This window comes from Pinus tabuliformis, chromosome 5_2 (genome assembly GCF_031772625.1).
Source record: "Pinus tabuliformis cultivar Carrire ecotype Pingquan chromosome 5_2, CPIR1, whole genome shotgun sequence".
Lineage (NCBI taxonomy): Eukaryota > Viridiplantae > Streptophyta > Pinopsida > Pinales > Pinaceae > Pinus > Pinus tabuliformis.
Genome location: NC_142306.1, coordinates 724,790,303 through 724,803,108, shown reverse-complemented (window position 1 = coordinate 724,803,108; position 12,806 = coordinate 724,790,303). Strand labels below are relative to the sequence as shown.

General features: G+C 39.7%; 1 pseudogene; it reads left to right on the top strand.

Annotated features, from left to right (window-relative positions):
• The first annotated feature begins 11,494 nt into the window (after nt 1-11,494).
• On the top strand, nt 11,495-12,061 carry LOC149161256 (L-type lectin-domain containing receptor kinase S.4 pseudogene; annotated as a pseudogene).
• Nucleotides 12,062-12,806: the final 745 nt, after the last annotated feature.

The following is a 12,806-nucleotide window of genomic DNA, read 5'->3' as shown; positions in this document are numbered from 1 at the left end:
TTCTATTCTATCTTCATTAATTTATAGAACTAAAAATTCATCTATAACCCGCAGAAAAGATTTCAACTATTGATCATCTTCAAATATCTGCCAGTATTTGAGATTATCTGGGATAGATGGTCTTTATTTGACTTGTATATGATAGATTACATTAGTCTGATCAGGAATTTTAAATGAACTTGCATAAACAGCTAAGGAATTTGCATGAAGATTCTGATCTCTTGGAATATAAGTCAAATTAAAAGCATTAAAGAAATTTTCAACTAAATCCCAAACTTCATTTCGGTAAGACCTAAGCCTAGGATGCTTGGTCTAGCAAATATTTCTCACTTGTTTGACAATAAGTTCTGAGTTAGTAAAAACAATTAAGTTTTGAACTTTAAGATTTTGGCTAACTACAACCCTAAAAGGAAAGCTTCATATTCAACCACATTATTTGTAACTTCGATGTTGAGTTTGCATGATTGGGTAATATTTTCTTTTTCTGGTGAAATTAAAAATACCTCAGCTCCTGCTCCATCATTTGTACAAGAACCATCAAAGAATAGTTTCCATACATCAGTTTGATTTGGTACAAGAATTTTGATCTGATATGACCATATACTAAAAAGTGAAGTAGAATTGATTAGCCATTAGTGATTTGAATGATAACCGAAAGCACGAAAATAGAGGTAAACTGCTAGAGAAGAACACTTTACGACAGCTAGTAAACCATAATTAAGATGCAAAACATAAGTGAAAATAGCGAAAACACAGATATACCAGACAACAAGATTGATTACGGAGTTCATCCTTGATGGACTACGTCTCCGAGTCCACTTTCAAGATGGGCGACCATTTTATTAGGAATGAGAAGGAAGAAGTCAATTACACAGTGATTTAGACAGACTGAACTTGCACATAGGAAATTATGACCTCTATCATTAGTTAACTCTCTGAACCAGCTTTCCAACACCTCTTACGGTTTCCAAATATAACTCTGAATTCTCTGAAAAAAAGAAAACATCAGATTTAAGAAAACTATAACACCGAGACTGAATTGGGAGAAGTCAACCGCTTACCGTTAAAAGAGTAGCTCCAGCTTTCGTGGTTGGCCCCTGAGAAAGAGTTCCTGCTACTTCCGAAGAATCAGACAGAGGTGGGAGGAGTAAAGGTTGAACAGGCGCCAAGAGTTGGGAAACGAATGAGCCAAATTCCAGCAACCCTGAATGATTAAATCCACCGAACAGATCATAGCCCTTGGATCAAAGAGCTGAGCACACCACCGTTGATGGAAGGGAGAATCTTGAGGCGTCCAGCTAAGGAGGGGCGGCCTGCTCGTGCCACAAATCCATGGCAGAGCCAGAGTGAATGTTAAAAAAAAACGCAAACGAACAGTGCAGAGATAGTTAAGCCTTGGTTAAAATTAAATTCATCACATCGGTCAGTTCTGGGTATTTAATACTGGTGTAGTACACATGGATAAGTGTTCCTTATAGCATGGATTATGTGTACAATAGTCATATTAAAATATCAGGGTAAAGATTGAACAGTAAGATTTGAACTCTGACCAAAACCCAAGTAATAAATTTGCCAAAATAGTAGTTTAATTTTCCAAGCAAAGTTTCACTGGTTTCATTTGTTTTTTTTTTATTGTTATATTTAATCCAGTTTTTATTGATTAATGTTTAAGATGGAGGTATGACAATTTTGAATTTAATACACAATATAAATAGATGGTATTTTTAACAATAGGTGATATTTTATGTTAAAAATGGAAAATATAATAAATTTGATATAATGAAAAGAATATAAGACATTTCACTATTAAAAAAAAAATATGTTTTAAATAAGATTTTTTACTAATATATCTAGTATTAGAACAATAAAAAACAATTAAATGGGAAAAAACTACAATAATTTCATTATAATTTTATTTAATAAAATATTAAAATTCACTAAATTAATATCATGCAATATAAAGATCTAGTGGAAGAAATCTCTTCAATTTTGAAAGAAAACTACAGTAATTTCATTATGATCTTATTTATTAAAATAATAAATTTTAGTACTAACATTTGCACCAGATGTTGCAAAGGAAATGTCGTAAGGCATAAATTGAAGAACACAAATACAACAAAAGAATACTTTGATAATTGTCCTGCCTTCCCACTCCTGGACTGTTTAATGATTAGCTTCTCCTTCTTATGAATCTCGGCGTTGATTTCCATTTCTGACTCTGATTTCTTTCTTGACAGGTAATTCGAATTGGCTATGGGATGTTACACCATACTAATTCCAATATGGGAGATTCCAATCACGTTCCAAGGCATTTTTTAAAATGTGGATGTAACAAAAGGTTGTTGTGGAAGGTGCTGTTTGTATATGGGAAATTTCTTGATCATTGTGTATAATCCTAATGTTGATAGATATGTCTACTAAGTGGTTCCAGTTAATGGGGCATTGATTTGAGCGTTCAATATATTTTTATTCTTTATCAAAGTATTCTTTTGTTGTATTTATGTTCTTCAATTTATGCCTTACGCGTTTCCTTTGCAACATCTAGTGCAAATGCTAGTAATAATAATTATAATCTTTTAATATTAATATTAGGGTTTATAATGTTATTTTGCATGTTATTAATAATAATTTGGCCCATGGTATTTGGTCCATACGCTTGGTATATAATTAGATGTTGATTTCTAATCCTATTTGATATATTTTTATTAGCTACTTATATCTCTTTTATATTTATTTATTTACCATACCTCTTTTATAAATATGGTATTTGACCCATGGTATTTGGCCCATAGGCTTCACCTAAATAAAACCTCTTTTTTGAGTTTTGGTAAATATAGAGAGGTTTATGGAGTAAATATAAGAAGAGGTTTGATTTATTTACCATACCTCTAGTTCATTTATATTTTTACTTATTTACCATACCTTTGGAGTAAATATAAAAAAAGGTTTTATTTATTTATACCTCTAGTTTACTTATATTTATATTTATTTACCATACCTCGTTTTTGAGTGTTCGGAAACCTTTTTTTATTTTAAATACCTCTTTTTTTAATGTTCCTAAACCTTTTTATATTTTAAATTTATATTGTGTTTATACATAATAATAATTAGATTGATTTTTAAAATGTTAAATGCTAAACATTATGTTTACATTTACGTGTTTACATGAGATCTACCCCATACTGGGCTATGATTGTGGGTCCAATATGGAGAATGATAAGATAATTTATTATTATAGAAATGTCAAGAAACAATGTTGATGATTTTTATTATAGAAATCCCCATTACTTCTGGTAATTTATTTGAAGTGTAGTGGTATTAGTCAATCTAGAAATTAGTGGAAATAGTGAGATTAGTGAGGTCTACCCCATACTAGGCTATGATTGTGGGTCCAATATGGAGAATGATAAGATAATTTATTATTATAGAAATGTCAAAAAACAATGTTGATGATTTCTATTATAGAAACATCCATTACTTCTGGTAATTGACTTGAAGTGTAATGGTATTAGTCAATCTAGAAATTAATGGAAATAATCCAACAGTAAAGGCTTTCATAAACATTGATATGAATCAATATTTCGTTGTTAATTACTTGTTTGTTTCTCGGTCATGTATATAAAGGGAATATATAGTTATATTTCACAATAAGGGTTTATATATATATATATATATATATATATATATAATTTAATAAAAAAATCAAATTTATATAATCATTAAATGATTAAAAGAGAATAAATTAATAAATATTCTATTTTAATGTTTTAGAAAAAATTTCTGAAAACAAATATGAATAAACCCATTTTATATATTTTCATGTTATTCATTATATATGCAAATTGAGTTTGGTATGAAGTTTGGTATGAATCTTATCTTTGCAATAGGATTTATCTAGATTTTTATATGGTGGTGAAAGTAGCTAAAATGGATATATGAAGTTATTGCTTTTATATATACAAGTCACAAGTAACTTTATTAAATCTTTTGACAACTTGATGTTGTAAATAAACATTGTCAAAAGATAAAATCTTTAATTCAACATTAATATGCTATATCTTAATATTGAGAAAAGATTTAAAACCAAAAATATAATCTATAAACATTAAAAAAATACACTAAAAAACCTTAAATTTAATATATAAATTGTCATTTCTTAATTATTGTTATTTACTTGATTACGGAAATTAAAATACATTTTTTTCAATTTTAAAAATCTATCGGTCTCTTTTGTCACTTTTTAAGGCAATTGCTAATTTTAATTATACAAAAAAAATATTTAAGATTAAAAACACATATATGTATATAAATTGTGTCTCTCTTGTTTGTCTTCTGAGACCATGCATCTGTGACCTCACCATTATACCATGCCTTTGTGACCTCACAATTATTCCATGCTTCAACCTTATCATATCGGATTATGCCTACCATTTTTGTTTTTCTTCCACTACCATGCATCTGCAGCCTCACAATCATAGGCTTCTTCTCCTTATCAAACGGATTTTTCCTACCACCTTTGTCTTCTGTAGATTCAAGGGAACTAAGTCGAACGTGTGGTCGGGTGCTTCACTTACCTGGTCCCATTTTCGCGCTCACGATTCACACTGTTTTAATCTTGGTCAAGAGTTGTATTTGAGGTTTGTACGGATGAAAAGCAATGATATTCCTCCCTCATCACTACCTCCATTTTCTACATGCTGTCCCTGTCTAATAAAGGCTTTCAATCTCAGACCCTACACATCAAACTCACTGAGTTAGTGACTACATTGACTCTATGCATGTATCCATAATGCTGTACAATGTTATCTTGTCGGGATTTTTATTTTCGTAAAATGATTTTTCTTTTAGTGTGTTATTATGTAAAAAAAAAAAATTATTAAATGTGTGTCAGTATGTTAAAAAGTATTTTCTTTTACTAAATAAGTGTAGATTATTATTTGTTTTAATTTTAGTTTTTATTTTTATGGGTATAAATGAAAGATATTAAGCTATTTTCATCATTATAGGATGAAACCAAACTTACCGTTAGTCATTATTTCATTTAAATCTGATTATAATGAGGTGCCTTTCTTAAGGAAAGAGTTTTGGCCGACTTTCCTTTCCCGATTGCTTATATCATTGTGTGGTTGACTGTTTCCAATGTATCCAGTATCCCACGAAAATGGGCAAGGTCAGATAATTAAAATTTGTCTAGGTCAAATAATTAAACTCGCCATTGTCAAGGGTGTCTCCGGAATTCGCAATGAAGTGGTTCTAGAAAGTTAGTATGTGGGCATTATTTTCAAAAGCGTGGGGCGAACTTTTGCTTTTTGCAGGCTGCTTGAATAACATGGCGAGCGTATCCCTGCTCTAACGGAACTGATAAAAGAGATTGTGTGGTCGACTTTCTACCTATGTCGTTGATATCGTTGTGTGTTGATTGTGTCCAAAGTGTATATATAAAAATATGGCGAGCTCATAAAGAACACAGAAAAAAATAGAGATGGATTCTTCGAAAATAATTCACGTCTCTCCTGTTTTTCCGACAAGCTGTGTGGGCAGCCTTACTCTTACAGCCTTCTTTTTCCTTGTCATACCAGTTTTGCCTACAACTTTTGTCTTCGACGGATTCAATGGAAGCAACTTGATTTTGGAGGCCGGTGCTTCACTTATCCCCTCTTAATCTGTGTTACAACTCACTAATCACACGCGTTGGGTGCTCGGCCGGGCGTTGTATTCAACTCCTGTCTGGATGAAACACAACTACACGCTTTCCTCCTTCAGCACTACCTTTGTTTTCTGCATGGTGCATCCCCCCTCTAGCGAAGGGGGGCACGGATTGACCTTCGTCGTCACGCCCCCGCAACTGTTAGCGGCGGTCTGTCAAACCAGTATCTGGGGTTGCTCAACATTAGTAGCAAGGGGCAACAATACAATCACTTGCTTGCAGTGGAGTTCGATACTGTCACTTCCCCAATTCTTTTTTCGTTTAATTGAGCGGGTGCGGCACCGCCTAAGTTAGTGACTTGTTCACCGTTAATTAACTTTGCGCACTACGCCTTCAACAATTCATAATAAACATGAATTCATATTATTAATGTGCGGAAACCATCAACAATATAAGAATAATAACAACTCAACAATAATATAAAAGAAGAGATCTTTTATTATATAATGAGAGTTTATAATGACCGGGAGCTGCGCTCCACTGGCGTTAATAAAATGAGAGGGTGCCCGCCCGTGCAAGAGCACACGACGGTCTGCCACAATAATCCACCGTAATACAAATATACATACACAATCTTGGCGTTGGGCGGGCGGGCGCACCCATGCGCAACCCGTGCCCAAACCTCAACCCAATCTAAGCGTATACCGGTGTGGGCGCCCGTGCGCACCACCGCAACCTCCAAACCTATCACCGTGCACTTACAACCCTACGCCCGGCTTGGCGGGCTCATTGCCTTAGTGCGAGTCGTTGATAGACCTGCGCCATCCTCTTGTGCGCACTTGAGATGTGCGAAGAGAATGCGAAGTTGTTGTTGTCAAATGAGCGTGCTCAATCAAGAGTTTATACCATCATTCCATGCGGCGACCATCTCCATGGCCGACCCCTTTATTGCCCAACTGTTGTGTCTTCAAGCCTTTATGCCGTCGGCTTTGCTCAATCCACCCTTCGGTCGGCTTGTGTGTGGGGCGAGCTATCCAGTCGCCCTATAACCGTGGGGGCGCTCTCCTATCTCCGCGCGCATATGTGACTGCGCCTTCGCAAGTTCGAGCCACCGCACTTTCATAACTTAGTCGTTTTTCAAGTGAGAGGGGCGCGCGCCTTCACACGAACCTGTGAGGCATTACATTCTCCCCCACTGGAAATCGTTGTCGTCCTCAACAACATACCATCTCGGTAGCCATCCACCAAGATCATCATCATCCATGATGTTGACTTCTCCACACAAAGCAACATCCTTGCAACATATGTAGAGTCACCATCTCCACCATGCCTCGTCTTAGCAACCAACTGTCACCAAGATACTCCATACCAATGTATGTCATATATCAGATGTCCATGATCATCGACCACCCTATCATAGTCTCCCTATGTTGCTCTCCACCATGGAAGGTTGATCCCTCCAATTCAAGCTACATGTCCACGGCAACAATGTGTCAAACTCCATCATGTCATCACCACCATGTGCAAAACTGCCCATGATATGTCAACAAGTGCTAACACACCTCAACCATGTGCCAACATCTCATCTCAACAATATGTCATATATCAGAAGTCATCTCAATCCATGATCATCAACCATCATGTCACTATCTCCACATGCTGCTCCATCGTGGAAGGCTGGTCCCTCCATCTCAAGCTACATGCCCACTGCAACATATCGTGTCGACCTCATCATGTGTCGTCCTCATGTGAACTACTGCCATGATACTCCAACACAATGCTAACATATCTCTGCACACTGTTAACCCCCATGTCTGAACTAGTTGGGTAGCTAATCCAACCGCCACGCCCAAACCATGAGAATGCACATCCTCATGCCACCATCAGTTGTTCCTCAAAGCATCCTGTCACATCCTGAACTTGATCAAGAATCCATCCATATAAGTAAACCATGCTTAGGTCCATGAAGTAGTCCTCATCTCAACTGCAACATGTCATCCATGATGTTTGGTGTCAATGTGCTACATGAAATCAGCCACATCTATCCCAACATCATCCATATGTGTGCCTCCTCCATATGAAGAGACCATCTCATCAAACTCCAACTCTTGGTATGCCACATCTAAGTTCATGAAGCTACCTCCATCACATTTGCAATGTGTTAACCCTCAAGTCTCCATAGAAACAAGTATACACCTGCCTCATCTATCCATGTGCTTCGCATGATCATAGATCAATCAGCTCTTATGTGTCAAAAGGTAGTTGAGTTTTGGCTCAACTCATGCCCAAGTGTTGCCACCAAGGCATCATCATCATCGTAACACCATCACTTCAAAGTGCCTCATATCGATCCTCTACATCAAGTCACTCTTCCAAGTCACACCCATGCATGTACTTGAAAGTATGCACCTGTATCAAAGTCCCTGACCTCAGCTCCTCAATGCATCAGATCCTCCACCATATATGGAGTCCCCAAAAGTCACAACAACCTCATGTCATCATGAGCTCCATAAGTCATCCCCAACCAACACTCTAGCAAGCATACAAGTCTCGGCCCAAAGGTCTCTACAAGATGCCTCAGCTCTCCATGTAGTAGGAATGCTCCATAGACTGCTCACAAATCCATCCAAGTCCATGGTCTTGTTGCACAAGAGTGTACAACCTCTCCATCGACTCATAAGTAATAAGTCTCCATGTCACATCAGCAAATCCATCTGCACAACATCCTGCCTTGGCTCTCCTCATTGGATGCCCATAAGTGACACCTCTACAAGTGTTCCTGCACAATGTCTCTGCATAAGACTACCATGCTCCATGTTTCCAACCTGATGTCCATGACTAAGTTGCCCATGTAGTCCAACCAAGTAGACCCATCACAACAATCGGTCACCCTCATCCAAGTCTGCAATCTTCGGTCTAGTGAACTCGGTCACCTAACCATATCATCATCATAAGTCCCTTCCATCATAGCTCCCCCACTGAAGGTTCCACCAAGACTATCTCTTGGTCTCGGCCATGAGAAGTCCACCCAAGCATCATCAAATGTGTGCCCTCCTCAACCTGTCCATGAGTCATGCCGGGCACTTAGCCAAAGTGGCTAAAGCATGACCCAATCCTCCACAACGATCATCATGTTCCTCCCTTGTCACGGGCCCTTGCACCTTTCATCACAAGGTCACAAGCAACCCCAACAAGTCCTGCAACAATCGACAATCCTTGCTTCTCCATACAAGGTCCCATCATAGACATCCATGGTAAGATCCTCCCTAGCATTGGCAAACTGGCTTTGCCCTTCCCTGCATACGGTCCATCTACCAAATGCCCAAATGAAACACAAGTATCAATACTTACTTCATCATCATTGTCATGAGGTTCCTCCATATGAGTATCCTCATCCATCCATGCTGGCAAACTGCACGATCCTGGTCCAACTTGATCAATCTCAAGTTCATCCTCCATCATGGTCATGTCTGCAACATCTTCAATCATCATCACTTCCTCTTCCTTGATAGCACAATCTGCAACTTCACCTTGCTCCATTGTCCAACCAAGTTGAAGAAGCTCTCCTTCAACATTCTTTTCCAAGACTTCAAGCTTATCTCGGATCTGAGGATTCTCTTCCTTCAACCTCTTCAACCTGTATAAGGTAAGAAAGAGCTTCCCTTCACCTTCTCCCAAACTTGCCATGCCTTGTACTTCGTCTTCCCTGGTTCGTACTTCGTTTGGTCCACAGACGCCCAAACCGTGTATACCTGCCCACACGCAGTCCCACTTGCCCACCTGACAAGTGCCCAAATCGTATGACCAGCATGTAGTACCGCCTGCCCAATTCTATGACACCCGGTTCCAACCTTTACCAGCTTCACCAAGTTCCCTGCAACCATGAAACGGCCCTTGTTCCACTGGTATGTGAAACTAGCTTCCTTCACCTGCAAATACCTACTTCCATTGTCACGAGCAACCTTGCTCAAATATCAACTGTCAAGTGTATATACACCTGCTTCACCTAGATTCCTGCAAGACTTCTCCAAGTCTTCAGACTAGCTCTGATACCAACTTCACTTCGGTGAAGTTGTGTAGTAGCTTCAACCTTCAATGCCCGAATTGGCTGCTCCGATACCAACTGTCACGCCCCCAATTCTTTTTTCGTTTAATTGAGCGGGTGCGGCACCGCCTAAGTTAATAACTTGTTCACCGTTAATTAACTTTGCGAACTACGCCTTCAACAATTCATAATAAACATGAATTCATAATATTAATGTGCGGAAACCATCAACAATATAAGAATAATAACAACTCGACAATAATATAAAAGAAGAGATCTTTTATTATATAATGAGAGTTTACAATGACCGGGAGCCGCGCTCCACCGGCGTTAATAAAATGAGAGGGCTCCCGCCCGTGCAAGAGCGCACGACGGTCTGCCACAATAATCCACCGTAATACAAATATACATACACAATCTTGGCGTTGGGCGGGCGGGCGCACCCATGTGCAACCTGTGCCCAACCTCAACCCAATCTAAGCGTATACCGGTGTGGGCGCCTGTGCGCACCACCGCAACCTCCAAACCTATCACCGTGCACTTACAACCCTACGCCCGGCTTGGCGGGCTCATTTCCTTAGTGCGAGTCGTTGATAGACCTGCGCCATCCTCTTGTGCGCACTTGAGATGTGCGAAGAGAATGTGAAGTTGTTGTTGTCAAATGAGCGTGCTCAATCAAGAGTTTATACCATCATTCCATGCGGCGACCATCTCCATGGCCGACCCCTTTATCGCCCAACCGTTGTGTCTTCAAGCCTTTATGTCGTCGGCTTTGCTCAATCCACTCTTCGGTCGGCTTGTGTGTGGGGCGAGCTATCCAGTCGCCCTATAACCGTGTGTGTGCTCTCCTATCTCCGCGTACATATGTGACTACGCCTTTGCAAGTTCGAGCCACCACACTTTCATGACTTAGTCGTTTTTCAAGTGAGAGGGGTGCGCGCCTTCGCATGAACCTGCGAGTCGTTACAGATACGGTCCAAAGAGTGGATATGGATGACCCAAGTGACAACCACGTGGGGGTGAACATTAACAACCTCATCTCACTGCAGACCGAGACTGTCGGCTATTGGAATGGCGCGCAGAAGTTCCATAGAATCAGCCTCAAGAGCAGACACAACATACAGGCCTGGATCGATTACAACCATTTGCAAAGCCGGCCAACGTTACCATAACGTTGGCCGGCTTGCCCAGACCGCAGACGCCACTTATATCTCAGAAAATCGATCTGCAGAGCGTTCTGCAAGAGAAGATGTTTGTTGGCTTTTCAGCGGCTACGGGGACTTTGGCTGAGGACCATTACATTCTCACGTGGAGCTTTAACACAGAAGGCATGGCACACCCCCTAGATATCTTGTGTCTCCCTTCGTTTGCTAAAATGCATTCCAAGCCTCCCAGTTGGGGATGGATAGCTGGCGTTATATTGGCCGCTCTGGTTCTATTCTTGCTGATAGTTGCGGCCGTGTTTTTCATAAAATACAAGAACATAGAAATAATAGAAGAATGGGAGCATGAGTTCTGGCCACATAGATTCAGTTACAAGGAGCTTGACACCGCCACAAACGGATTCTGGGATGAAAACATTTTGGGTGCGGGGGGTTTCGGCAGAGTTTACAGGGGCATTCTCCCGGAAGCGGCCTGGAAGTGGCGGTGAAATGTATAACGAAGGAGTTAAACGAGGGAATGAAGGGTTTCGTCGCAGAGATCTCGATGATGGGGCACCTGCAGCATAGGAACCTGGTTCCTCTCCTCGGGTGGTTCGGGTGGTGCAGGAAGAAGAAGCAGCTATTCATGTTTACGACTACATGCCAAACCGCAGCCTTGATAAACTCCTATTCGGCAACCCGAGGACCATCTTGCCATGGCCTCAGCGATACACTATCTTGAAGGGCGTTGTGGCGGGCCTGACATATCTTCACGAAGGTTGGCAAAAGAAGGTCATCCACAGAGACATCAAGTCGAGTAATGTGCTGTTGGATTCGGAGCTCAACGGGAGGCTGGGGGACTTCGGGCTCGCCCGGCTGTATGAACACAGCGAGAACCCTGGAACAACTCAGTTGGTGGGAACGGTGGGGTACATAGCATCGGAGCTCATAAAGACGGCAAAGGCCACTCCGAGCTCGGATATGTTCAGCTTTGGTGTTCTTTTGTTGGAAGTGGCGTGCGGGAGGAAAGCCGTGGACCTAACCTTGGGCGTTGAACGGCTATTTTTGGTTGACTGGGTGTGGGAGATGTACGGCCATGCGAGTCTTATCCAAGCGGCAGATCTGAAGCTGGGAAATGAATTCGAGGAGCTCGAAATGGATAAGGTGTTGAAAGTGGGATTATTGTGTTCCAATACGGAACTGACGTTAAGGCCGGGGATACGATAGGTGTGTCAAATACTGGAAGGTGAAGCTCCTCTCTCTGACGTCCATATGGATTCGTTTAAGATTAATGGTCGTTCTGCTGGGACGTTGCCTAACCATTATACGTTTTCCGAGGAGGACAGGAGGCTGAGTATACAGCAGGTGCGTCAAATACTGGAAGGTGAAGCTCCTATCCCTGACGTCCCTGACGTCCATATGGATTCGTTTAGGGTTAATAGCTGTGCTGGCACTCCTGATCCGGATGGCTCAGTTCGACCTCTGTAGTTTAGAATTCTCAACTACAAGTCCAGTTCTAGTTTAGAAGTCCAATTGAACCAAATAAGTAAACATGTAGTTTAGAATTCTCAATCCTACCACATGAAAAATGAATTTAATCTATGTATCTAATGTGTGCATGCATATCATAATGTGCATATTCCTAAACCGTGAATCCTTTAGTAGGAGTAAAAATTCATAATTCATATTATTATTTGCTCTTTTCCAAATGAATTCATAATTTATACTATTAATTCCTTTTTCTAAATGCGTCTGCAGGGTGGAATACAACTTTTATGTTCAATTCCTATGATAGGTAGGTAGGGCCTGTTTAGTACTTGCTTTTTATGGAAAAAGTATTTGATAACAGAATAATTACATGAAAATAATTATATAGTAATTAAAAATTGTTTATATTTACTTATTCACATGTCAAAATGATTTCTGTTTTTTATTTCATTTATAAAAAAACAATTTTTTAAATAAAATTTTT